Source organism: Schistocerca serialis, chromosome 4 (genome assembly GCF_023864345.2).
Source record: "Schistocerca serialis cubense isolate TAMUIC-IGC-003099 chromosome 4, iqSchSeri2.2, whole genome shotgun sequence".
Taxonomy (NCBI): domain Eukaryota; kingdom Metazoa; phylum Arthropoda; class Insecta; order Orthoptera; family Acrididae; genus Schistocerca; species Schistocerca serialis.
Window position 1 is genome coordinate 290651623 of NC_064641.1, and position 27988 is coordinate 290679610.

Genomic DNA, 27988 nt, shown 5'->3' on the forward strand with positions numbered 1-27988 from the left:
TATTGGGCAAGTGAATAATGCGTTGGTCCACGTCTGGCACTTATGCAAGCAGTGTTTCGGCTTGGCATTGATGGAGAGAGTTATTGAATGTCCTACAGAGGTATATCGTGCTAAATTCTACCCAATTGAAGCGTTTGATAGTCAAAATTCTGACCTGGTTGGCCGGCTGTGCTCTTAAATCTCCAAACTTTCTCAGTAATCTGGCAGCCTCGCCAGTCAGGGTAGGGTTTGGCAATCACGAAGACTAGGAGTAGAAACTCTCACCATGTGGGGGTGGGCATTATCTTGCTGAAATGTAAGCCCAGGAAGGCTTGCCATGAAGGGCAATAAAACGTGGCTTAGAATATCGTCGATGTACCGCTGTGCTGTAAGAGTGTTGCGGATGACAACGAAAGGGGTCCTGATACGGAAAGAAACAGCACCCGAGACCGTCGTCACTCCTAGTTGTCGGGCCGTATGGCGGATGGCAGTCGTTTTGTCTCAAGTACAGATAGTGTTGAGGATCAGTGGACAAAGTTCAAAACCATCGTACAATATGCGTTAGATGAGTATGTGCCAAGCAAGATCGTAAGAGATGGAAAAGAGCCACCGTGGTACAACAACCGAGTTAGAAAACTGCTGCGGAAGCAAAGGGAACTTCACAGCAAACATAAACATAGCCAAAGCCTTGCAGACAAAAAAAAAAAATTACGCGAAGCGAAATGTAGTGTGAGGAGGGCTATGCGAGAGGCGTTCAATGAATTCGAAACTAAAGTTCTATGTACTGACTTGGCAGAAATTCCTAAGAAATTTTGGTCTTACGTCAAAGCGGTAGGTGGATCAAAACAAAATGTCCAGACACTCTGTGACCAAAATGGTACTGAAACAGAGGATGACAGACTAAAGGCCGAAATACTAAATATCTTTTTCCAAAGCTGTTTCACAGAGGAAGACTGCACTGTAGTTCCTTCTCTAGATTGTCGTACAGATGACAAAATGGTAGATATCGAAATAGACGACAGAGGGATAGAGAAACAATTAAAATCGCTCAAAAGAGGAAAGGCCGCTGGACCTGATGGGATACCAGTTCGATTTTACACAGAGTACGCGAAGGAACTTGCCCTCTTCTTGCAGGGGTGTACCGTAGATCTCTAGAAGAGCCTAGCGTTCCAAAGGATTGGAAAAGGGTACAGGTCATCCCGTTTTCGAGAAGGGACGTCGAACAGATGTGCAGAACTATAGACCTATATCTCTAACGTCAATCAGTTATAGAATTTTGGAACACGTATTATGTTCGAGTATTATGACTTTTCTGGAGACTAGAAATCTACTCTGTAGAATCAGCATGGGTTTCGAAAAAGACGGTCGTGTGAAACCCAGCTCGCGCTATTCGTACACGAGACTCAGAGGGCCATAGACACGGGTTGACAGGTAGATGCCGTGTTTCTTGACTTCCGCAAGGCGTTCGGTACAGTTACCCACAGTCGTTTAATGAACAAAGTAAGAGCATATGGACTATCAGACCAATTGTGTGATTGGATTGAAGAGTTCCTAGATAACAGAACGCAGCATGTCATTCTCAATGGAGAGAAGTCATCCGAAGTAAGAGGGATTTCAGGTGTGCCGCAGGGGAGTGTCATAGGACCGTTGCTATTCACAATATACGTAAATGACCTTGTGGATGACATCGGAAGTTCACTGAGGCTTTTTGCAGATGATGCTATAGTGTATCGAGAGGTTTTAACAATGGGAAATTGTACTGAAATGCAGGAGGATCTGCAGCGAATTGACGCATGGTGCAGGGAATGGCAATTCAATCTCAATGTAGAGAAGTGTAATGTGCTACGAATACACAGAAAGATAGATCCCTTATGATTTAGCTTCAAAATAGCAGGTCAGCAACTGGAAGCAGTTAATTCCATAAATTATCTGGGAGTAGGCATTAGGAGTGATTTAAAATGGAATGATCATATAAAGTTGATCGTCGGTAAAGCAGATGCCAGACTGAGATTCATTGGAAGAATCCTAAGGAAATGCAACCGAAAACTAAGGAAGTAGGTTACAGTACGCTTGTTCGCCCACTGCTTGAATACTGCTCAGCAGTGTGGGATCCGTACCAGATGAGGTTGATTGAAGAGATAGAGAAGATACAACGGAGAACAGCGCGCTTCGTTACAGGATCATATAGTAATCGCGAAAGCGTTACGGAGATGATAGATATACTCCAGTGGAAGACTCTGCAGGAGAGACGATCAGTAGCTCGGTACGGGCTTCTGTTAAAGTTTCGAGAACATGCCTTCATCGAAGAGTCAAGCAGTATATTGCTCCCTCCTACGTATATCTCGCGAAGAGACCATGAGGATAAAATCAGAGAGATTAGAGCCCACACAGAGGCATACCGACAATCCTTCTTTCCACGAACAATACGAGACTGGAATAGAAGGGAGAACAGATAGATGTACTCAAGTTACCCTCCGCCACACACCGTCAGGTGGCTTGCGGAGTATGGGTGTAGATGTAGATGTAGATGCATTCCACCGCTGACCGTTGCTTATACAGAAACGTCTTCTTGCGTTATCGGGGATCACTTCGAAACCTGACTCATCACTCCAGACATTTCTACGTTTCTAGCCAATGAGGTTCCAGACCCCGATAACCAACAACGTAAATTCATTCTGGCTCTCCTTAATGAAATGTTCTACCTATCATATCCTTGAAAGGGGACAGAGACTATGACGGACGATTACACAAGGCAGTTACATGTAGTATCAAGTAGTACATTCATACAATTCACGGAAAAAGTGTTTTCTTGCACAAAGGGCGATGAAGAATGAATTTACTGATTTTGAAGAAATTTTGATGTCTTGCTCTTAACAGCTTTTGAATGTTTAACCAACAGGGCATAGCAGTGATTTTAACATAATGATAAACTATGAACATGGCTGCTTGGTTCAGTTATCGTTTATAAATTACAATTGTAACAAATCAGCTCTCGGTCACAATTTTTCAGTCTCAACACTTCTAAGAGTACCTTCATCAGAACTTAGACATTTAAAGTGGTCTTTAACATAATCACAAATTTATGGGAATTTTTTTTATATATAACAAAGTGTAAGTACTGTCTGACAACACAAGACAGAGACAGTACTTACATGTCACGTATAAAATAAATAACAGGCCAGAAGGTCTTTAGTCACAAAATATTTAAAAGGAATGTGTGAAGGTGAGCCTCTAAGGGCTGCTCATACCTGTACAGCACAGGTTGCAACGGACTGACGCCCCCGCGTTAACAAGTGCTGCAGGTGAACATGACATTGCAAAATGGTTCAAATGGTTCAAATGGTTCTGATCACTATGGGAATTAACCGGCCCCTGGTGGCCGAGCGGTTCTAGGCGCTTCAGTCTGGAACCGTGAGACCGCTACGGTCGCAGGTTCGAATCTAGCCTCGGGCATGGATGTATGTGATGTCCTTAGGTTAGTTATGTTTAAGTAGTTCTAAGTTCTAGGGGACTGATGACCTCAGATGTTAAGTGTGTGTGTGATGATGTTTTTGGTTTGTAGGGCGCTCAACGGCGCGGTTATCAGCGCCCGTACAATGTCCCAACCTTTGCTAAGCCCAATTTCGCCACTTTCCTGGATGATGATGAAATGATGAGGACGACACAAACACCCAGTCATCTCGAGGCAGGTGAAAATTCCTGACGCCGCCGGGAATCGAACCCGGGACCCCGTGCTCGGGAAGCGAGAACGCAACCGCGAGACCACGAGCGGCGGACCAGATGTTAAGTCCCATAGTCCTCAGAGCCATTTGAACTATGGGACTTAACTTCTGAGGTCATCAGTCACCTAGAACGTAGAACTGCTTAAACCTAACAAACGTAAGGACATCACAAACATCCATGCCCTAGGCAGGATTCGAACCTGCGACCGTAGAGGTCGCGCGGTTCCAGAATGTAGCGCCTAGAAGCGCTCGGCCACCGCAGCCGGCCATGAAATTGCAACGAGAGCGCCATCTAGTAGCAACAGGTACAACTTGGCTACTTAACTTTCAAATGTAGACAGACGAAAATTATAATTAATATTGTTCAGTACATAATGTAAAAAGCCATATATTGTATAACACTGACAGGTAAAGTAGCATTTTGTCTACATCAGATCTTAGAAGTAAAGTTTGAAGCATAAAATCGTCATTGTAGAAAATACAGAAAGGGCCGAATGACACAGCCTGTAGAAAACGATATAACATGAAATACAGCGAATAAACCTTTTAGTAATTGGAAAGTTATGAGATGACTTAGATGGAAAAAAAACATTTCGGTGAACTGTAAGAGGAGACAAGAAATTAAATGTCAAGTAACGGCTTTATACCGTTGAAGAAATCTTTGTTGCGCAACTGCAGCTGCTCATTGAGAAGAGGTTATCATTTCGAGAAATCTGTTTAAAAATCTCTAATCCTTGAAGATTATCTAATCTACGCCCTTCCATCTCGGTGTGCAAGATGTTGACATCGGAAATAGCTTTAGGCGCGTGACCTGTAATCAGAAGACGGTCGGTAAAAGACGAATTTTGGGGGTTAGTGCAATTTTTTTCTTAAAAGGTGTTCTTTATACCTGGTTGTAAACGCACGTCCTGTTTGTCCTATGTAGTAAGAAGAGCAGGTACCGAAGAAAATCTTCTAGACACCAGAACTTTCTAAAGGGGAACTAATCGATTTTAAATTATGAATGAAGTTTCGTTTCAAGCTATTGTTGGTAGAAAAGGCAACGTTGCAGTTGTATTTATTACGCAGAAGACGTTGGATCTGATAGGAGATGGGCCCCAAAAAAAGGAGTAGAAAAACATTATTTTGCGTTAGATTCAATGATAGAGGTGCCGAGGGTAACTCTTTTAACAGTTTTCTTTCTGTGGATGTCATCTACTACGCCAGGTTTATACTCGTTATCACCTGCTATCGTTTTGAGTAAACTGATTTCGTAGTTGAACTTTTCTTTCGAAAGTGGAATGGAATTAGCCCGGTGAATATCAGAGTGAAAGAAGGCGTTTTTATGAGACTGTAGATGCATAGAAGACGCAGGAACGATCTGATCAGTATATGTTTCTTTACGAAAAATAATGAATGAGATTTTACTTTGTTCTGTTGCAAGCTTCAAGTCAAGAAAGGTTAATTGGCGGACCTCGTTTTCAAGTGCGATGGTGAAAGATATTTTCTCATGAAGTTATAAATATGGTCAGTGCCATCAGCAGGTCCCTTGTAGATATCATTAATGTATCTGAGATAGGAGAGAATGCCTAGTGATGTAGCTGAAAAACAGTAAAAAAACTTTTTCTTATAGAGAATTGATGAAAATATCGGCAAGAATACCAGCTAAGGGATTTCCCATAGCAAGACCGTCGGATTGCTGGTACAATTGTTCATTAAATTCAAAATAGTTGTATTTCACTACGACTGTGATGAGATTCATGAAGTCAGTGATCTGTTCGTCTGACAAACCTTTTTCGAAATGACGTAATTTTTTTTTCTGTGATTGTAAGCGTTTCCTGTTCAGGGACATCAGTATAAAAAATTTTGCGGTCTAATGAAAACAACTTGGTGTCTCTGCTGTAATCTAAATCTTTTATTTTATGGACTGAGGCGTGACTAATAGAAACAGAGTAATTGGTCTCGAAAACGAATGATGTTTTCAGAGTTTCATGTAGAAATTTGGCCAAATCATGGTACGCGCTATTCATACTGTTACATATAGGGCGTATCGGATGGTGAGGTTTATAGATTTTAAATTGAGAGCGAAGTTTTGGGGTTGAAAGCTTTACGTTACTAAGCATTTTCTTCTGAAAAGTTTTGATTAGAAATTTTGCGTTATTGATAGCTGACCTGACTTCTTTTTGTAATTCAGGAATTGGATCCTCATACAGTTTCGAAACATTATTTTCGTTAAAAAAATCCAAGGTTATGGAAATACATTCAGAATTGTAAGCAACAACTGAACAACAATCTTCGTCAGACTTAGTTATTAGAGCATCTTCTTATTTAAGTTTATTATTAATGGAATTAACCAATTTTCTATCGTTATGCGTAATATTATGAAGAGAGGCTGCATTTTTGCTAAGAAAGTTAGCTACATCATAAGAAATTCTAGTTTCATATGCATTATCTATTTTTTTACAATCAAGACCAATTTTTAGATCGACAAGCATTTTTTCAATCACCTTTTTGTCAGACGAGTTAGGTATGACATTGTAATTCAGCCCTTTTTCCAGAAAGACAGTTTCATTCTGTGTAAAATTCTTTTATAAAAAACATGACTGCTTTTGTTAAAAGTGCTTTCGGGATATTTTTCACCAGGACTAGAGACTAAAAAATTGTGACAGAGGGCTCATTTGTTTCAATAATGATACTTATTTTCAAGTAGATTTATTTCTTGAGCTCGGGACAACCAGCCCAAAAGTACGAAAGGGAGTATTATTGTCAGATCTGAATAAAACGTATATCGTTTTTAATATTGCATTTGGTTCACGAGGTCAGATTTCTAGTTCAGTCCGCAGCACTAAATAGAGATTTGAGACGATGGTCGCCATTTCCGTCTGGCCTATTTGTGAGAAGCATCCGTAAAAGTACCTCGGAAGTGAAATTGCAAAGAAGCCAAGGAAGAGCTTTTCCACAGAGGGCAACAATTGCTCTGGGAACGCTTGTGTTTCTCTCTCTCTCTCTCTCTCTCTCTCTCTCTCTCTCTCTCACACACACACACACACACACACACACACACACACACACACATAAACTGTGTATCGTTGTTTTACTATCGTAAAATGACTAGTTTTCCAGTAATTTGATTGTACATACGTTACACTGACGTAAATTACCTACGACTACTTTTGAGGAAGGCAGATAATTGATTTCTGCAGGTTTCCTGTTTCTACTCTTCTACAGAGAGAAATAGGTTATTTACCGCTGTATTGTGTTGTACAGTGTCCCCACCAGTGTAGTATCTTTGGAATGTCTGTAACTTATCATGGTATATATAATCTCTATTTTTCTATTTGATTGTAAATACTTAGTGTGGCTTTACTTGCGAAAAGTATGTTTTTATCGATTCACATTCTAAGCTATAACTACTAAATTTTTCACATTTGGTGGGCTTTATGTATCCAAGTGGTTTTTTTTGTATATTCAAGCTTAATAAGGTGATGTTCCAGCATCCTTGCTGAACCTTTGCCTGTGGTGCGGTACCGTCAAAGATTTACGCCTAGCATGGAGGTTTGTGAACGTCATAGTGTAGAAGCGATTGAGAATTGACAAGACTAGGCACCAGGTGTTGGTGTCGAGCATTCAATTCCCACTTTTCCCAACTGGCTCTCTGATGGTACGTTGGCAGGAACGTTGTCCATACTCTTCCGTATAAGCACGACTTTCTTGAATTTTACGTAGAAATCAATAGTTGGGATGAGAGCTGGAGGACGTAGTATGATACTTGTCGCGTTTTGGAGGGTGGACCCTTTGTAATAAGGTCCGTGACGTACTATGGCTTTTAGGTACCACCTCTTACTTCATTGAACAATTATTTGGAAATCCATACTGACTAAAGAAATACGTGATTAAGCGTGTAGTTTCTCCATTAATCGAACTTTGTAAGAGCCCCTGACCATCAAAGCTAATCAAGAATTTGTCTAAGGAGAGTTTTGTAGTCGAGCTATTTATTATTCTTTGGTTATTGTCAACAAACATGAATCAGGAACTAGCTTTGCCACGGCAGTATGGATTTGTACGTTCCACTTTTAATGTATTCTGAACTTTGCTCCTAGATACTTAGCGGATTTACTGAATCTAGTGATTTACTGCAAATCTCTTGGTCAAACGATATCAGACCGTTAGATTACACAAATGGTTTCATTTATGTTGAAGGCTGGCTGCAATCTTCCCATCCTCATATCTCTCTGCATTTTGTAGAAAGCTTCTTCTGACTGTTTCGTCTCTATCGGTATCTGAGGGTTTCTCACTGTTATTTACACGTACGAGAATAGTGGCATTCCTATCGCGTCTACCTGAGATACTCTGTTGTTGTTGTTGTGGTCTTCAGTCCTGAGACTGGTTTGATGTAGCTCTCCATGCTACGTGCAAGCTTCTTCATCTCCCAGTACTTACTGCAACCCACATCTTCCTGAATCTGCTTCGTGTAATCATCTCTTGGTCTCCCTCTACGATTTTTACCCTCCACGCTGCCCTCCAATTCTAAATTTGTGATCCCTTGATGCCTCAGAACATGTCGTACTAACTGGTCCCTTCTTTTTGTCAAGTTGTGCCACATACTCCTCTTCTCTCCAATTCTATTCAATACTTCATCATTAGTTATGTGATCTACCCATCTAATTTTCAGCATTCTTCTGTAGCACCGCATTTCGAAAGCTTCTATTCTCTTCTTGTCCAAACTATTTATCGTCCATGTTTCACTTCCATACATGGCTACACACCATACAAATACTATCAGAAACGACTTCCTGACACTTAAATCTATACTCGATGTTAACAAATTTCTCTTTTTCAGAAACGCTTTCCTTGCCATTGCCAGTCTACATTTTATATCTTCTCTACTTCGACCATCATCAGTTATTTTGCTCCCCAAATAGCAAAACTCCTTTACTACTTTAAGTGTCTCATTTCCTAATCTAATTCCCTCAGCTTCACCCGACTTAATTCGACTACATTCCATTATCCTCGTTTTGCTTTTGTTGATGTTCATCTTATATTCTCCTTTCAAGACACTGTCCATTCCGTTCAACTGCTCTTCCAAGTCCTTTGCTGTCTCTGATAGAATTACAATGTCATCGGTGAACCTCAAAGTTTTTATTTCTTCTCCATCGATTTTAATACCTACTCCGAATTTTTCTTTTGTTTCCCTTACTGCTTGCTCAATATACAGATTGAATAACATTGGGGAGAGGCTACAACACTGTCTCACTCCCTTCCCAACCACTGCTTCCCTTTCATGCCTCTCGACTCGTATAACTGCCATCTGGTTTCTGTACAAATTGTAAATAGCCTTTCGCTCCCTATATTTTACCCCTGCCACCTTCAGAATTTGAAAGAGAGTATTCCAGTCAACATTGTCAAAAGCTTTCTCTAAGTCTAAAAATGCTAGAAACGTAGGTTTGCCTTTCCTTAATCTAGCTTCTAAGGTAAGTGGTAGGGTCTGTATTGCCTCACGTGTTCCAACATTTCTACGGAATCCAAACTGATCTTCCCCGAGGTCAGCTTCTACCAGTTTTTCCATTCGTCTGTAGAGAATACGCGTTAGTATTTTGCATCCGTGACTTATTAAACTTATTGTTTGGTAATTTTCACATCTTTCAGCACCTGCTTTCTTTGAGATCGGAATGATTATATTCTTCTTGAAGTCTGAGGGTATTTCGCCTGTCTCATACATCTTGCTCACCAGGTGGTAGAGTTTAGTCAGGACTGGCTCTCCCAAGGCCGTCAGTAGTTCTAATGGAATGTTGTTTACTCCCGGGGCCTTGCTTCGACTCAGGTCTTTCAGTGCTCTGTCAAACTCTTCACGCAGTATCGTATCTCCCATCTCATCTTCATCTTGATCCTCTTCCATTTCCATAATATTGTCCTCAAGTACGTCGCCCTTGTGTAGACCCTCTATATACTCCTTCCACCTCTCTGCTTTTCCTTCTTTGCTTAGAACTGGGTTTCCATCTGAGCTCTTGATATTCATGCAAGTGGTTCTCTTTTCTACAAAGGTCTCTTTAATTTTCCTATAGGCAATATCTATCTTACCCCTAGTGAGATAAGCCTCTACATCCTTAAATTTGTCATCTAGCCATCCCTGCTTAGCCATTTTGCACTTCCTGTCGATCTCATTTTTGAGACGTCTGTATTCCTTTTTGCCTGCTTCATTTACTGCATTTTTATATTTTCTCCTTCCGTCAATTAGGTTCAATATTTCTTCTGTTACCCAAGGAGTTCTACTAGCCCTCTTCTTTTTACCTACTTGATCCTCTGCTGCCTTCAGTACTTCATCCCTCAGAGCTACCCATTCTTCTTCTACTGTAGTTCTTTACCCCATTCCTGTCAATTGTTCCCTTATGCTCTCCCTGAAACTCTGTACAACCTTTGGTTCTTTCAGTTTATCCAGGCCCCATATCCTTAAATTCCCACCTTTTTGCAGTTTCTTCAGTTTTAATCAGTTTTAATCAGAGTCCACATTTGCCCCTGGAAATGTCTTACAATGTAAAACCTGGTTCCTAAATCTCTATCTTACCGTTACATAATCTATCTGATACCTTCTAGTATCTCCAGGATTCTTCCATGTATACGACCGGCTCTGACCTCTTCATTTTCTGCATGGGGTTCCTTCCATTTGAATATTATGCTATGACCTCTATTAGGAAGTATTCAGTTGCGTATTTATTCGTGTATTCCGTATGCATTACCCTCTTTACTGGTGCGAAATAGTATGAAACGCTTACCAAAACACGAGAAACAACCTTAGCTTCGCTGTCAACTATCACTTGGGAATCATGAACGAATTTAATAAGTCGTGAGGTACACGATCAGTGCTTGAGAATATCTTGTTCATTATTACAGATGAGTGGTACGGTCTCCTGAAAAGCTTTCACACGTAGGTACAAAATAAGTTGCACAATTCTGTAACGTTTCGACATCAGTGAGGTAAATCCAGAGTACAGCGCATCTATTCTGTGAACCATCTTATTGTACTAAACTATGTGTTCCCTTGTCCGTTCACATGCAACGTTTCGTTGTTGCAGAAGCCTATGAGAAACTATTTCTAGAAATGGGTCTGTTTACATTGAATATTCTATACAGAATGTAGCGGACTCTCCATCATCTCCAGCAGCATTTCCCGTGTGGGGCATGAACCGTTTCTCAGTTTTACGCACAATTATTTCTGAACGCGTTATCTTCATTTTTGTGAGATGGCCCTTTGGCCCACCCAATAGATCTTGGAATACGAGATGATCAACACGTCATCGTAACTGTCTTATTAGGCTGTTATCGACATCTTTGGTCTCCGCCGAATCTAGGTGTCTGCATACGCTTTCCACAAGGTAACTCCAGTAAAGCTTAATGTTAGCAATACATCGGAGAAAAACAGGTAACATACAATGTGTACAACAACCAGAAGGGAACAATAAGAATCGAATACCATTAGTGAGATGCTGGGATTTAAAATAGTGTCCGGAATTAATGAGACTCAAGCTGCAAAAGAAAGTCATCAAGAAAGCAGTCGACCATAATTCATAAGTTAAACAGTGCTGCACAAGTGATGGATAGATTACTGAATGAGATCATCAGTGGGTGAACAAATGACTTTAATATAACACGTTTCGGATCTACCAATCATAAGATAGACTGAAAATATTGGATACACTGTCATGAACCCAAATAAATAAATAAAAGGCGCTGCAGTCTGGAACCGCAAGACCGCTACGGTCGCAGGTTCGAATCCTGCCTCGGGCATGGATGTTTGTGATGTCCTTAGGTTAGTTAGGTTTAACTAGTTCTAAGTTCTAGGGGACTAATGACCTCAGCAGTTGAGTCCCATAGTGCTCAGAGCCATTTGAACCAAATAAATAAAATACAGCAGTGACATGCTGTATTTAGAACCACAAACATATGTTACGACTCAGTGAATACATATCAAATACATCATGTTGTTCAGATGTACTGACAGTATATATTGAGTAAGTAACTGTCAGAGCTAGAACGGTAGTGCTAGTAATGTAACATCGCCATGAGGCAGAACTATCGATAGTAGGCACTAGTTTGCCCAAGTGGCGTCTCCAGCGGCAAAGAGCGAAGTCAAGTACAGTACGATGGAAACATAAATAACAATGCAACATATCTACAACATCAATTGGATACGACAGATGAACATATGTCAAACATAATATGTATCGGTAATTACAAAATCAAGAAGTATATTTCTTCTATTTTGATAAATATACAAGAAGCCAATTTAAGAGCCATGCAGTATAACGATGCTATTAGTAAGCATAAGAAACAAGAGCCTTGTGATAGCTACTCAGACGTGCAAAAATTTATGAAAATTTGGTTGGAAGAGAACATAGCCAGTGATCTTGGGAATAATAGAATATAAGCGTAAAGTAGTTATTATCCTAAACGAACTTTGGGCCTAGGGTTATAACTTTGTACCCATATCTTATAGAACCATTTTTTCAGTTTTTAACAAAAACAAACAATATAATACATTTTCAATTAATCTGAGAAACTAAAATACAGGGTTGGCCATTATATCGTGGTTTGTGTCGCAGTACTTCTACAGCACAGAACTGGGAGACGTAAACATAGGTGACCACACAAAGCAGATGTTTACATATGAATCGGTACATCGTGATGGTCAACTCAAAACGGTACAAAGCAAGATTAAAAAGAAATGCTGTAATATAGACATAACTACGTATCATGAAGTAACATGAAAACAATAAAAACAAATTTGACAGTTGCTGTTAACTGTATTTGCAGTGATGGTGGTGGAGTGCGTAACTTTGAAGTACCAGACTTGACACTACATCGCATTTAGTGCCTCAATACATGTTCCCCACAGTGTATCTTAAAAATGGAAATACATTACTAAATACACAACAAAGCGTAAAGTCTACTGAATACATAAGAAAAGTTTTTATCGAATAAAACAGTAATGAAAATAATAAGAATGACGATAAGATTATAGGGGTAGTAGTGCGTATAATTTACGTACCCAACACATCACTCACAAATTAAGGAACCATTGGCAGGTAGAATGCAGATGTGTCGCATTTTTAAGGTACACAACGACGGAGGTTGAACGGAATGAAGAGTTCAGTTGCCATAGATACGCCTCGAGAATGAAATTTCCGCTCGGTAGCGGAGTGTGCACTGATAGACTGATCAGCGAAAATATTATAACCACAGACGTAACAGACCTACCATCGATAAAAACCCGTCCACACCATAGCAGCGACTCCTTGCCAAGAATGACTGCTAATCGGATACATGCACGTTGCATGTAGCGGGCGTGCTGTCGGTGCGTAGAATGGGGAAGACTGCACGACTTCTCGGGTGTTCGAGGAGTGACCTGGAGAGTGTCTTCAACACTTGGCGAGGCCAAGGTAAAATCACTTCCCGACGTCGTGGTTTTGGGCACCATCTCTCGGTACAGACGTCAGACAATGTAGGCTGGGCAGACTGGGAAAACCGGACAGGCGGCGACCTCTGGCGGAACTAACATCGGACATTGATGTTGGGCAGAGCACAAGTGTGAACACACAGTGCACCGAAAATTCCTTACGATTGGCCTCCACAGACGACGACCCATGCATGAGCCAATGTTAGCACAATTTACATCGGCAACCACGACTGAAATGGGCTCGTTAACTTCGACACTGGAAGTTGGTGCAGTGCCACATTATTGCATGGTTTGAGCCTCTTTCAAATGGAGGGTACGAATTCGTAGTCTTCCAGGAGAACAGCTCCTTGACGCCTGTACTGCGGGAGGGAGACAACCTCCGTTATGCTCTGGGTGCTTCAGTCTGGAACCGCGCGAGCACTACGGTCGCAGGTTCGAATCCGGCCTCGGATATGGATGTGTGTGATGTCCTTAGGTTAGTTAAGTTTAAGAAATTCTAAGGTCTGGGGGACTGATGACCTCAGATGTTAAGTCCCATAGTGCTCAGAGCCATTTGAACCATTTCATGCTCTGGGGAACATTCTCTTGGGCATCCATTGGTCCAGTGGAGCTCGTGCTAGGCACCATGACGGCCATGGAGAATCGTACCCTGGTTGCCGACCACGTACACGCCTTCATGACAATCATGTTCCCCGACGGTAGTGACGTTATTCAACAAGACAATGCGCCATCTCACGAGGCTATAAGTGTGATGGAGTAGTTCGAGGACCACAGTTCAGGGTTCCAGTTGATGTGCTGGTTTCCTCAACTTGCCAGTTCTGAACCCGATCGAACCACATCTGGGATGTGATAGAACGTGGTGTCAGAGCTAGTATCCACCATTCTGCGAATTTACGAGAACTAGGTTTCATGTGCATGCAGATGTGGTGACACTCCCTCCAGGGACCTACCAAGGCCTCATTGTTTCCATGCCAACACGCGTCGCCCTGCTTTGTGCGCCGAAGGCAGTACTGTCAGGTAGGTGGTATTAATGTTTTGGCTGATCAACGTATAGATTTTCTGGCAGATTAAAGTGCATACTGGACCGAGACTCAAAGTCGGCATCTTTTCATTTCGCAGACTGAGCTACCCAAACACGACTCACTAGCGCTCCTCACAGCTCCAGCATACGAGGTATGATCAAAGAGTAACGTGAATTTTTTAAATTTCCGGTGCTTTATACATCCGGCTTTAATTTTTTTTGTTTTGTTTTGCTGGTACACATGTTCCTTATGAACGTTTGCATTTTCAATTTTTTGAATGTATAATTTATTGTTGACAATCGAAAAGGTTATGTGTGTTTTAGAGTACTCTGCGAATTTTTACTTTCGAAAGAGGTTGATCAGCAAATTTGACTTACGTTTTGCTTGAGAAAGGCAATAAAATGCAGCAATACATTGGAAATTTTGACTGTGGCTTTTGGCAAATCTATTACGAATAAGACAAGAGCTTACGAGTGGTATAAACGTTTACTGACGACGATGTGGAATAAATAAGGAAAACGCTTCTGGAAAATCGCCGAATCACCATCAGAGAGGTTGCTGATGATATCGGCATATCCTTTGGCCCATGCCAAGCAATTAACCGAAACTCTTAGGCATTAAATGGGTAGCAGAGAAGTTTGCTTCAAAACTGTTGAATTTCGACCGAAAACGACGTCCCGTAGGCGTCGCTTGGGAATTGTTGAATAAAGCCGACAACGATCAAGAAGTTTTAAAGAAGGTTACAGCAGGTGACGAAATGTGGGTATGCGGTTATGAAGTCGAAACCAAGGCATAGTCGTCCCAATGGAAACTGCCTGAAGACCTAAGATCGAAAAAAATCGACTAGTTCGATCACACGAGAAGGCCCCCTTTTCCTGTTTTCGTCAATTACAATGGGGTAATACATCATGAGTTCTTCACTTACGGTCGTACAGTCAGTAAGGAATACTGTCTGGAAGTTACGCGCCATTTGCAAATCCGAAGAAAACGATCAGAACTGTGGCAAAACCATTAGTGAAAATTACACCGTGATAATTCTCCCACTCACATCTCATTGCTTGCTCGTGATTTTTTGTCAAAAACAAAACCGTTATCTTGCGTGAGCCACTGTATTCGCCAGATAACTACTGATACGTTACGCGGCTGGCGCCGGTACATCTGTCTTGCACTGTCATCTTTGCCATCGATTTCGCTTTGGCCGTCCGCGAGTCAGTTCTTCATCGCGGGTTCGGCTGTTTAAGTCTGCAGCGTCGAGGCAGCAGGCCTCACTGTGTGGTCTGTCGGTTGCGGTTACAACGGGGTCGGGAGGTTGGAACTTGACTCGGTGCGCATGCTCATTGCGCGTGGTATTACTAGACTTCTGCGGCCGGAGACGGCAGGAAGGTTTGGGCTCCGGCACGAGGGGTGGTGTGTGGCTTTTCTCGCCACACAGTGCATGTTGAGGAGAAGAGTTTGCCGGAGCGTCGCCTGGCATTAACCGCTCACCTGGGCATATGCGGCCGTGGTGGCCAAGCGGTTACAGGCGCTACAGTCTGGAACCGCGCGGCCGCTACGGTCGCAGGTTCGAATCCTGCCTCGGGCATGGATGTGTGTGATGTCCTTAGGTTAGTTAGGTTTAAGTAGTTCTAAGTTCTAGGGGACTGATGACCTTAGAAGTTAAGTCCCATAGTGCTCAGAGCCATTTGAACCATTTTAGAGCCTGGGCATATGGAATGCGTTTGGTTTGAACAGGTGCAATTGTGTGCTGATCTATATTTGTTCACGGTTAACTAATGTTGTCTTCAGTGTGAGTTTGGTGTCCAGCCTGATATGTTAAAGTTATGTCACACGTGGCATGATTACGGGGCTTGGGCTTTCCATCTTAGTTTCCTACCACTTGATGCAGGATCTGCAGCTATATGTAAGGAAGCCCAGTGAGCTGCTCATTAATGAGTGATTGCGTATTTAAGTTGTTGTAACCTTGGTGATTAAGTACCACAATTTGCACCGTAGTTTACGAGCATCGAAATACTATGCTGTCTCGTAAAACTAAATTAGATTTCATGAAAATGTAGTTCTGATGGGCTGTTGCCCATTTTAAATAATACGCAGCTGTTACTATCACGTTTCAAGGAACGATCTTATCTACACGTGTATTATAGTGTTTCAACGAATTCTTAAGTATAGAGATTTAAAAAAAAATTTGCTTGCTTTCCTGTTTTAATGTTATGTTTTGTTCTTTTATGTCTTATGAATGTGCAGTTGCTAGTGTACTGTTTTGGCTGATTTACGTTTCAGTTGTGCCAAGCGCATTGTGTCTTGTCCTATACGGTGGGGCGGGGCACCGGGGCTTGACGACTTGGCCGTTGCCAGTGGAACTGTGATTCGTTAGACCGGGCGCCACGTTGCTGGCCTTCTGCCTCGGTCTCTTCCTTAAGTTGAGTGTTTCTCTTCTCTCTGTTCCTTGCGCTGTCAGGTCGTTAAGCTTTGTAGCTTGTTCCTCCACCACTTTGGCGAATGCACCTCTCGCTCAAAATATGAATTTAAACCTGTAAATCTGTGGTTCACTTTGTAATTAGTGCCCGATCAGATTTCTGTAGTCTCCGCCTCATTAATTCTGTATTCCCTTATCAGCCATTTGCTTGTTATATTTGTACCATGTGTGCTGGTTGTGAAGTTTAATTTTTATAAAGGAGGGTTACATCTGCGTATGTTCAGAGGCAATGTTTAGATGCTGAGGCGCTGTTTTTTATTAATTGTTTGTTGTTTCAATTAGTGCCTACCTGTACCGGCATCAACTGGATCATGCTTTAGTCAGAAGTTCATTGCCGAGCGCTGAACTTCTAGAAGCCGCTTTTATTATTACTTGCGTGTCTGACGTTATGCGTTAGTGTTATACCTTGGTATGAATTTATATTGCAAATAGAAATTATTGTACAGGATGGTCTTTGGGGTGCAGAGTTGGGAAAGTTCTGATTTTATTAAGTATTTACACCATCGGAAATTTTCTTTATGTTTTATGCATTCGTTATGCAGATTGTAACAGGAGTTTTAGAACAATTTTTATTGTGCTCCACTGAGGTCGTTAAATTTGTCTGTTTTATTGTATTAAACTGTGCAAGGTAATAAACTTTCTTTGACACAAGCTGTGTATGGTTGATAATTATAGCCCTGCCGCTTCCTGTCTTATTAATGGACACAAATAACACGTTTCAGGGTCCCCATTTCTTTCTATTCTCGATGCCGAAGAGTACCATGAAAGGTTATCATTTTGTCACCACTGATGAGATAGAAACGGAAATGCGGGAAGATCTGAGCACTTCAACGAAAAGTGAATTCCACAAGATTGGAAAAAGTGCTGTCAAAAGTGTATTATATTTGGGGAGGGAGAATTATTTTCAAAGGGGGCGAAGTTGATGTTGCTGAATAAAGATTCTTTAAGAAAAACAAAAATTCTCGTTACTACTCTTGGATTTGTAAAGTAGTGAACAGCCGACGGCGATGACTTACATAAATACAAATATACGTAATGATTCGCCATAAAGACAAATTGTACACGTGGGCGATATGAAAAGCGTTTCACAGCTACAGAAATAAATCATTTGATCAGACGATGTTTCAACTCGCCTACAAAATTCTTATGAGCAGGTCACTTCTAATTTCATAACATTGATCTGGAACTTCAAGGTCGAAATGCGCTACACCAAGAAGTATTACATTTCCTTTAGTACGTCTCATGGAAGATGACAGCTGCTTACGGAAATTTCGTTGTCACATTTGAAAAGTTGTTTCACGTGTAGTTTCCGGTGGGAGAGGCAGGAGCACCACATGTTTACGACCTGTGAGTAAGGAAGAAAGGAAGGATGATATTACCGTCCCAAACACGAGAGGGTAGAGATGAAGCACACGCTTGGATGGGGAGGGTGAGGGAGGAAAGACGACGTGTGCTTTACAAAGGAACCATCCCGAAATTGTCTGTAAACGATTGAAGGAAACCACTGACAAAACTAAATCTATTGGTTGGATAGAGATTTGAAACAATGCCATACCGAGTAAAAGTCCAGTCTGCCCGGCGAGTGACAGTGATTGACAGTTAAGTGTTGTGAGCGGTACATTCTTTGCGTACGCTTTTACAGTTAGTATTTAGTCATGTGCCGTACATCAGTATTTGTTCCCCATGAGTTTGTTGTTGCGAACAAATGTTATGTATAATTGATTTTGTAGTTCTCTTGTTAAGCGTTTCAAGTCACTGGTAGCTACCTTCAGACATTAAGAGATACAAAATACTTAAATAAATGTACGTAAGTGTTGCCAGATGAGGACCTGTGAGCATAATCCAACAGCTACTAAATTATTGTTATAAAATGAATGATATGAATATAGAGAACTAGTATTCACGGAAGAATTTTATACTGTAGTGTTCTATAACATTGAATCTCATAGGTGCTAACAACTTACAAACATTTCGTTCATTCATTGGTACATCAGTCAGTGCCATCATTTGAAATAAGTGCACTGGTCACTCCAATTTCGTCAAAGGCCGCTCAAGTATCAAACAACCTCAACATAGTCACTACTGAGTTTCAAAGTCTCATCAGATGAATTATACCCTTAGAATAAACCACTGAATTGCTTCAGAGTACAGACGTAAATAGGCATTTAGTACGTGGATGATGCCGAATGAAGCACCAGTGCTGATATAGCAAATTCTAAAGTACATTTTGTCACCTTGCACCAGTTAAACAAAAATCTAAGTACAGATCCTAGGACGTGGCATTCAAACTGTACCGTGTATAGTACACCTGGCAATCCACGAGATGGAAGAGGCGCTAGCAGAAATATGGCGCTCCACTTGAAAGAACCGGCTGCGTTGCTGGCGAGATTGCGAGGCATTAGGCATGCACGTCGTTGGCTGGCGTGATTTTTCCACCGGCTGCTGGGCTCATTAGCGCTAAACGCGACCCATCTCGTGAATGTATTATGCCACATCTCCTGCCGCTGGAAAAAATAGCACTGGGTCTCGGCAACCTGCGACACTTATTTTGCAAAAAATGGCACGAACTGTACTGTTCGGAAATGGTAGACATCATGAGATACATGACGCTTCCAGAGGGTTACTTGGAACGGTTCGCCAGCCGAAGTGGCCGTGCGGTTAAAGGCGCTGCAGTCTGGAACCGCAGGACCGCTACGGTCGCAGGTTCGAATCCTGCCTCGGGCATGGATGTTTGTGATGTCCTTAGGTTTAACTAGTTCTAAGTTCTAGGGGACTAATGACCTCAGAAGTTGAGTCCCATAGTGCTCAGAGCCATTTGGAACGGTTCTAGCTGTCTAGGTCACTTTTCATGTGCAAGGTAATACATGCATAGTCACCCTCTGGCCTTAAGTGACGTGGGGAATAAAATATACTAAAGAAAAGGAAATAGTTACCGATCGGAAACAGGCAGTCGCTAAGACATAAATCTACATCGACATCCGACAGCGTATAGAGGATGGAACTTCTGATACCAGTTTCTGGCAGTCTCTCCCGTCCCCTTTCTCACCATTTCCCAGTTCCACTCGCCAATGGCATGTAGGATGGTTGGTTTTGGTGGGGAAAGGGGACCAAACGGGGAAGTCAACGTTCCCATCGGATTAGTAAAGGATGGGGCAGGAAGACAGCCATGCCCTTTCAAAGGGAAGCTGGACGTGGGATTGAACCGTCATGTGCTAACTGAGCCATGGCCAGCTAGCGCTGATGCCGTTTTTTCTTTTTAGCATTTTCTCACCATCGAGTCGCGCCTTGTTGCTCCCTCAGTTACTACCTGAACAAGTTGTTCACTTGCCTCTGTCAGTGTCAGCAGCAGTGTTTTCGATACTAGTACCACTGTACCGTCTTTGGTGTCATCGCTATATTTTCCGTGTGGTGGTGTGTGTGGGGAGCCGGTCTGTTGCGACAGAGCAGCGAGGAAGTCTACGCGGCGTGTGGTCAGGCAGGGAGCGCTGGAGGTGTGCAGGCGCGGTCGGAGTTGTGAGGCACTAGCTGTGAGATCTGTAAAGTTCGTCGACCACCGAACCTGGACACTGGAGTTGAGTAATCAGTTAACCTGTTACGAAATGTCAACTGCTGTGATATCCATTTGTTCATTGCTGGTTGTTGCTTCCTGGGCCGTTCCCGCAAGCAGCAATGTATAGTGTGCTGGAGTTGGCAAATTTTGCAGCCGGCTTCCTGTATGGTGTTTGACTATTGAAATGATTGTAACTTATTAGCGAAGTGCACCAGTGGTATCTTCTGCCTTGTGGCTGTTAATGTTCTGGTCACCTGCCATGGTCGTTTGAATAGTTTTCCAGCAGTGTGTTTTCCTCGTCATGTTCATCTGTCCGGCATGGAGTGTAGTTCGACATCTTGATGCTGTTCTTTTTTTCCTTTCTCTTTGAATGGTTATTGTGCCTTTACTGTGTTTAGATGCCAGTTATCAAGACATAGTGCTGCTGCGATCTTCGACCTCGCTGATATTTTCGGTTGTCGTGCCATTGGTTGGGTGAAAGGGAATTGATTAGGTTGTTGGTTGGTTCTTCAGCCGTCTCTAGGTCATGCTGCCACCCGATTATTTAGTGTTATGCTTGGCTGCCTGTCCCACCTAACCTGTTGTTAAAGTTTCCTCCCCAGGACGACCCTTGGAACACTTCACAGCACCACCGTTCTGTTGTTTGGGATTATGATTTTCTTTTGTCTCAAAGTACTCTCTCTTCAAAAAATGGTTCAAACGGCTCTGAGCACTATGGGACTCAACTGCTGTGGTCATCAGTCCCCTAGAACTTAGAACTATTTAAACCTAACTAACCTAAGGACATCACATACACCCATGCCTGAGGCAGGATTCGAACCTGCGACCGTAGCAACAGCACGGCTCCGGACTGGAACGCCTAGAACCGCACGGCCACCGCAGCCGGCGCGAGGCCTTCAGCCATGTATGAATTTAGTTTGTTTTAATGTTCAGTATGTGGACTTCAGCCAAACTTTATGTGAAATATTTTAAGATTATTCCTTCAGCCTACTTAAATTAAAATTTGAAAGGTCTTTGTCGAAAACCTTTTAAAATTTCCTTACTGGAGTTCTTGTTATCCAGGCCTTAAGCTCTCAGTTCTATTTTCTAACTAAGGCCTTCAGTCGTGTGTATTTCTTAACGCAATTTTAATAACTTGTGTTGCCCGCATCTCGTGGTCGTGCGGTAGCGTTCTCGTTTCCCACGTCCGGGTTCCCGGGCTCGATTCCCGGCGGGGTCAGGGATTTTCTCTGCCTCGTGATGGCTGGGTGTTGTGTGATGTCCTTAGGTTAGTTAGGTTTAAGTAGTTATAAGTTCTAGGGACTGATGACCATAGATGTTAAGTCCCATAGTGCTCCGAGCTATTTGAACCAAAGCCAATAACTTGTGTTCTGGTCTTCATCCGTAATGTTTCTGAATTCTTTTAAGGGCATGTGTGAGTAAATGTTTTTAGCAATAAAGTATGTTTGTACAATTAGCAGGAACTGATTTGGGCCTCTTTCCGAAACCTGATGCGCTCTGTCCTGCGAAACCAGATTTCACTAACCACTGCGTCACTTGCTCGGTAGACTTCCCATTAGGTCGCTGTCGTCATTTCGCGAGACGTACATGGGAGGAATTGATATGTGGTCCGACTCTTCGCGGAAGATACTCTCTAGGAATGTAAGTAATAAACCTCTCGCTGATAAAGAATGCGACTGCTGATGCGTCCAGAATCTCCATAACGTTCGCCCCGACTTTCAATCCCGTGACACCCAAACGCATCCCTCTTGTTTGGATCTTTTCTGTATCTTCTATTAATCAAAGCTGGTAAGGGTCGCCGGCCGAAGAGCAACACATAAGAATCCCTCTAACAAGTGTTCTGTATATCACTTTTTTCGTGAAAAAATTATATTTCTCATCAGACATATGCTTTTCCGACTATTTGTTTATGCGGTCATACCACTAAAGGTCGTTCCTCCTAGATATTTTACGGTAGCCGCTGTTTCCAGCGTTTTGTCACCAGTAATGTAATTGTAAAGATTTAACCAACTTGATTCCATCAGGAACAGTTGTACACGCTGCCGTAGATTATAAAGGAGAGGCACATAGCAGTCAGCCACAATCCCACTACCTTTTATTATTGTTGCAAATCTAGATTTCGGATATAAATAGTCATCATCAATGCATTTTCGTTACATTCCAACAGACTCGCGGCAGTTCATGTCAGTATATGTTCTTACAGGTGTATAGGTATTGGTTGAAACAACTGCTTCGGTGTTCTCCCTATACACCTGAAAGAACATATGGTGACATGAACTGTCACGAGTCTGTCGAAATGTAATGAAAACAGCCGAAATATACTTTCGCAAGAATAATAAAATCAAATTGATTTCGACTGACTTCTGAGTGCCTCTCCTTCATTGTAGAGAGTGGATTTGTACCCTATGTATGCACAATATTTTACATTTATTTACGTTCAGGATCAACTAACAGTCCCTCCACCACTGATCAATCCTCTACTGGCCTTCATGCAGTTCGCTACAGATATCTGGCGCTGTTACCTTCTTCTATCTGGCAACAGCCTCATGGAAATTTCGACACCCGCTAGTTCATCTACACATATTGTAAACAGAAACGTCCCTGTCACTCTTTCTTGGTGTACTACTGAAATGATCTTTGCCTCTGTCAACTTAGTTCTGATAAGACCGACATATTGAGCTCTGTATCCAAGGAATTGTTGAATCCAGTCATAAATATACTCGGTAAGCTTGCGTTTCCTTGTTGTATTTTATTTTACTTTATTTAATTTTTTTTTCACTAAACGACAGCGCGGGTGTGTATCAAATGCGTTGCCGAAGCCGAGGAATGCAGCTCTGGCTGAGCACCGATGTATTACAGCGCTGACGCTCTGATGGAAGAGGGAGTGGATTTTCTCAAGATTCCTGTTTGTAGAAACCATGTTGAGTTTTGTAGAGAAGATTTTCGTTCTCCAGAAACGTTCCTAGAGTATACATTCCTAGTAAAATCAACCACAGTAATGCATCTTCCTATATATATATCCCCCGTAAATACTATGTGAAATCTCATGCTGGCTTATTAACAGTCTGTCTCTCCGCGTACCGTTCGCGCTTCACACAGCAAAGGGGAAAAGTGATAGCGTCCGTAAACGGAGTAATCTTCGCCGTACTCTTAAAGCAGTCTTTTTTTTCTTCTTTTTGACACGTCAGTCTTCTCACTGGTTTGATGCGGATTATGCGTTGGATATATTCCACTCTCTGACTTCCTCTACAGTTTTTGCCCTCTAGTGCCACGGAAGTCAGTCCCTGATGTCTTGATAGATTTCCTGTTATCCTGTTCCTTCTCCTCGTCAGTGTTTTCCACCTATTCCTTTCCTCTCTGATAGTGCGCAGAACCTTATCAGTCAACCTAATTTTCAACATTCGTCTGTAGCGCCAGATCTCAAAAGCTTCGATTCTCTTCTGTTCTGGTTTTCCCTCAGTCCACGATTCACTACCATACAATGCTGGCCTTCAAAAGTATAATCTCAGAAATTTATTCCTCAAATTAAGACCTATGTTTGATACGAGTAGACTTTTGTTGGCGGGGAATGCCCTTTTTGCCATTGCTAGTCTGATGTCCTCCTTGCTCCGTCCGTCCTGGTTATTTTGCTGCCTAGGTAGTAGAATTCCTTAACTTCATCTACTTAGTGACCAACAGACTTGATGTTAAGTTTCTCGCTGCTCTCATTTCCGCTACTTCTCACTACTTTGTCTTTCTTCGATTTACTCTCAGTCCTTAATCTGTACTCATTAGACTTTCCATTCCATTCAGCAGATCATGTAATCCTTCTTCACTTTCACTCAGGATAGTATCATCAGCAAATCATCTCATTTATATCCTTTGACCTTGAATTTTAATTCGACTTCTGAAGCTTTCTTATATTTCCATCATTGTTTCTTCGATGTACAGATTGAACATGTCAGTCTTACACCCATTTTAATCCGAACATTTCGTTCTTGATCGTCTACTCTTATTATCCCATCTTGGTTTTTATACATTTTGTGTATTACCAGGGTCTCTCTATAGCTTACACCTGTTCTTCTCAGAATTTCGAACATCTTGCACCATTTTACATCGTCGATCGCTTTAACTAGGTCGACAAATCCTATGAACGTGCCTTGATTTTTCTTTTATCTTGCTTCAACCACAACGTCAGAATTTCCTCTCTGATGCCTTTACCTTTCCTAAAGCCAAACAGATCGCCATCTAACACATCTTAATTTTTCATTTTCATTCATCTGTATATTATTCTTGCCAGAAACTTGGATGCATGAGCTCATAAACTGAATGTGCGATGATTCTCACACTTGTCAGCTCTTGCGATCTTGGAACTGTTTGGATGATATTTTTCCAAAAGTCAGCTACTCACTACAGTCATTTCACACGTGAATAGTCATTTTTTGCCACTTCCCCTAATGACTTTAGAAATTCTGGTGGAATGTTATCTGTCGCTTGTACCTTATTTGATCTTTAGTCCCGATTCTACTGCCGCATTCTCTATCTCTTCTGAATCGATTCCTGTTTCTTCCTATATCACATCAGACAAATCTCCCCCCTCCTAGTGACCTTCAATGTGCTCTTTCCACCTATCCGGTCTCTCCTCTGCATTTAACAATGGAATTCAGGTTTCACTGTTAATGTTACCACCCTTGCTTCTAATTTTACCGAAGGTTGTTTTGACTTTCTTATATGGTGAGTCAGTCATTCCGACTATCATTTCTTTTTCGATATCTTCAAAGTTTTCATGCAGCCATTTCGTCTTAGCTTCCCAAGCACTTCCTATTTATATCATTCCTCAGAGACGTATTACAATACTAACTTCTTTCGTAAATCAGCTGAAGTATTTCTCCTGTTTCCCATTTCAATTTTGCAGTTATCTTCTTTGTACCTATGTTTTTTCTTTCCAGCTTCAGTGATGGTCTTTTAGAAATTGCCCATACCTCTATAACTGTACTGCCTGCTGGACTATTCTTTATTGCTGTATCTGCAGCCCTAGAGAACTTCGAGCGTATCTCGTCATTCCTTAGCACTTCCGTGCCCCAATACTTTGCGTATTTATTCTTCCTGACTAATCTCTTAACTTTCAGTCTAATCTTCATCACTACTATATTGTGATTTGAGTCTATAACTGCTCCTGGGTACGCCTAACAATCCAGTATCTGATTTCGGGATCTCTGTCTGATCATCAACCAATCTACCTGAAATCTTCCCGTATCATCTGTCCTTTTGCAAGTATACCTCCTCCTCTTGTGATTCATGAACGGAGTATTCGCTATTACTAGCTGAAATTTGTTACAGAACTCAATTAGTCTTTCTCCTCTCTCATTCCTTGTCACAAGCCCATATCCTTCTGTAACCTTTTCTCCTACTACTAACTCTACAACTGCGTCCCAGTCTCCCATGACTACTAGATTTTCGTCTTTTTGTAAGTACTGTGTTACCCTTTCAGTATCCTCATATACTTTATCTCTTCCTCTACAGCCTGCGACGTCGGCATGTATACCTGAATTATCGATGTTGCTGTCGGTTTGCTGTCGACTCTGATAAGAATAACCCTATCATTGAACTGTTCACAGTAACACACTCTGCCCTACTTTCCTATTCATAATGAATCCTACTCCCGTTATACTATTTTCTGCTACCCATCTGATAATAAATCTTTGTCGTCTTTCCATTTCACTTCAGTGAAATCTACTCTATCTTTGCATTTCCCTTTTCAGATTTTCTAGCTTCCCTACCACATTCAAGCATCTGACATTCCACGCCCCGACTCGTAGAGCGTTCTCCTTTCGTTGATTGTTCAATCTTCTTTTCATGGTCACCTCCCCCTTGGCAGACCCCTCCTGTAGATTCGAATGGAGGACTATTCCTGAATCTTTTGCCCATGGAAAGATCATCATGACACTTCTTCAATTTCAGGCCACATATCCTGTGGATTCACGTTATGTGTCTTCAATGCAGTGATTTCTATAGTCTTCTGCATCCTCATGCCGTTGATCATTTGCTGATTCTACCGCCTTTAAGGGCAGTCTCCCACTCCAAGGGCAAGGACGAGCCCTGAACCTCTGTCCGCTCCCCCGCCCTCTTTGACAATGCAGTTGGCAGACTGCGTGTGAATTCTTATGCCGGAAGTCTTCAGCCCCCAATGAGTGTACATACAGATGGAAAATTAAATTTAAGTAACTTTCGATTATTTTTACGTAGCCTTTCGATCTCCATCCCCACGCATTCCCCTACGGGTCAAGTGTCAGCAATATGCCTATGATCTTGGTAGCGTATACCACCTCCTTTGTCGCTATGACAACTGAGTTGCGCCATGGCATGAACACGTGATACAGTAACACTGTACCACTGCCAGAAAATCAAATAAAGTAGACAGAAACGAAGTTCACTGCAAAGAAGACCGAAACGTTGGTTTCTACAGAGTAGTTCTTTATATTATGACACGGTTCCATACTCAGGAAACTTCTGTGTCGACCGACTCTGGCCACAGAAGGCTACACAAGTATGTAAATCATATAAAATTGCTGAAAGCCTGTCCAAAGTGCACACGTCATACAACTCACATCTCTCTATCGTAGCAGAATTAATTTTGAATATTCGATCTGAAGTTTTCCCGGCGTATTTCCAATTTGCACAGTTCTCGGGTATCCGACCGGGTAGCGTCTTAATTTCTCCACAATGTTTCGGCAGATGTACACGCTGCCATCTTCAGGTGGTTCCTGACGAATGCTGTGCCGTTCCTCTCGGCGCCCTATATATACTAGCCGTTACCCCCTCCACCGTTCCTCTCCTGGTGTCTTTGGTGCGGCCAGCGCGGCAGCTACTGGAAGTAGTGGGGGAAGATGCGCCTTGTTCTGAACTGGGGTCTGCAGTCTCCCTGCTGCCGCCGTCGGGGGCGGTCCTCGATCTCTGGGACCGCATCTTTCTGTCCAGGCTGAGTGCAGGGTTCCAAGACTGACTAACTTGAAGGCTGCAGTCTTTATTAATTAGATCGTCCTGTAGTCGGATTTCGATGGCCTCTTTAGTAACGCAGTCTCAGAAGTAGGAGGACTGAGAGAGTATTTTTGTTTTTTTATAGTGTATAGTATGGCCAGTCTTTATACAATGGTCAGCCACGGCAGATTTAGTGGCCTGGCGTAATTCGGTGTGGCGCTTGTGTTCGCGGCACCTCTCTTCTACAGTGCGGACTGTCTCCTCAATGTACTATTTTCCGCACTGACCGGTAATTTGATAAACACCTGGTTTTCGAAGGCCTAGGTCATCTTTCACTGAACCCAGTACAAATGCTTCAAATGGCTCTGAGCACTAAGGTACTTAACATCTGAGGTCATCAGTCCACTAGAACTTAGAACTACTTAAACCTAACTAACCCAAGGACGACACACACACACCCATGCCCGAGGCAGGATTCGAACCTGCCACCATAGCGGTCGCGCGGGAACCCAGAAGAGTCAAGGTTTTTACAGGGGGTCGGAATACACATTGCACATTGTGTTTCTTCCGGGTTTTACCGATTTTTCTTGAGGTGTTTCCAACAAACGGAATGCACGCCAATGACTTGTGTTCTTCTGTTTCTTCATCTTGTTCTTTGGCGCAGTCTGTCTAAGTGCGTGTCTTATTTGCTTCTGGTTGTACCCATTTTTCCGAAATGTTGTCTCGAGGTGCTGCAGTTCTGCTGGAAGGCTCTCCTATCGCAGATCGATCGTGCCCTGTGAACAAGTGTGCGCAAAACGCCGTCACCCTGGGAGTTGGAGTGGCAAAGTCCCATGGTAACCGTCAAACGACAGA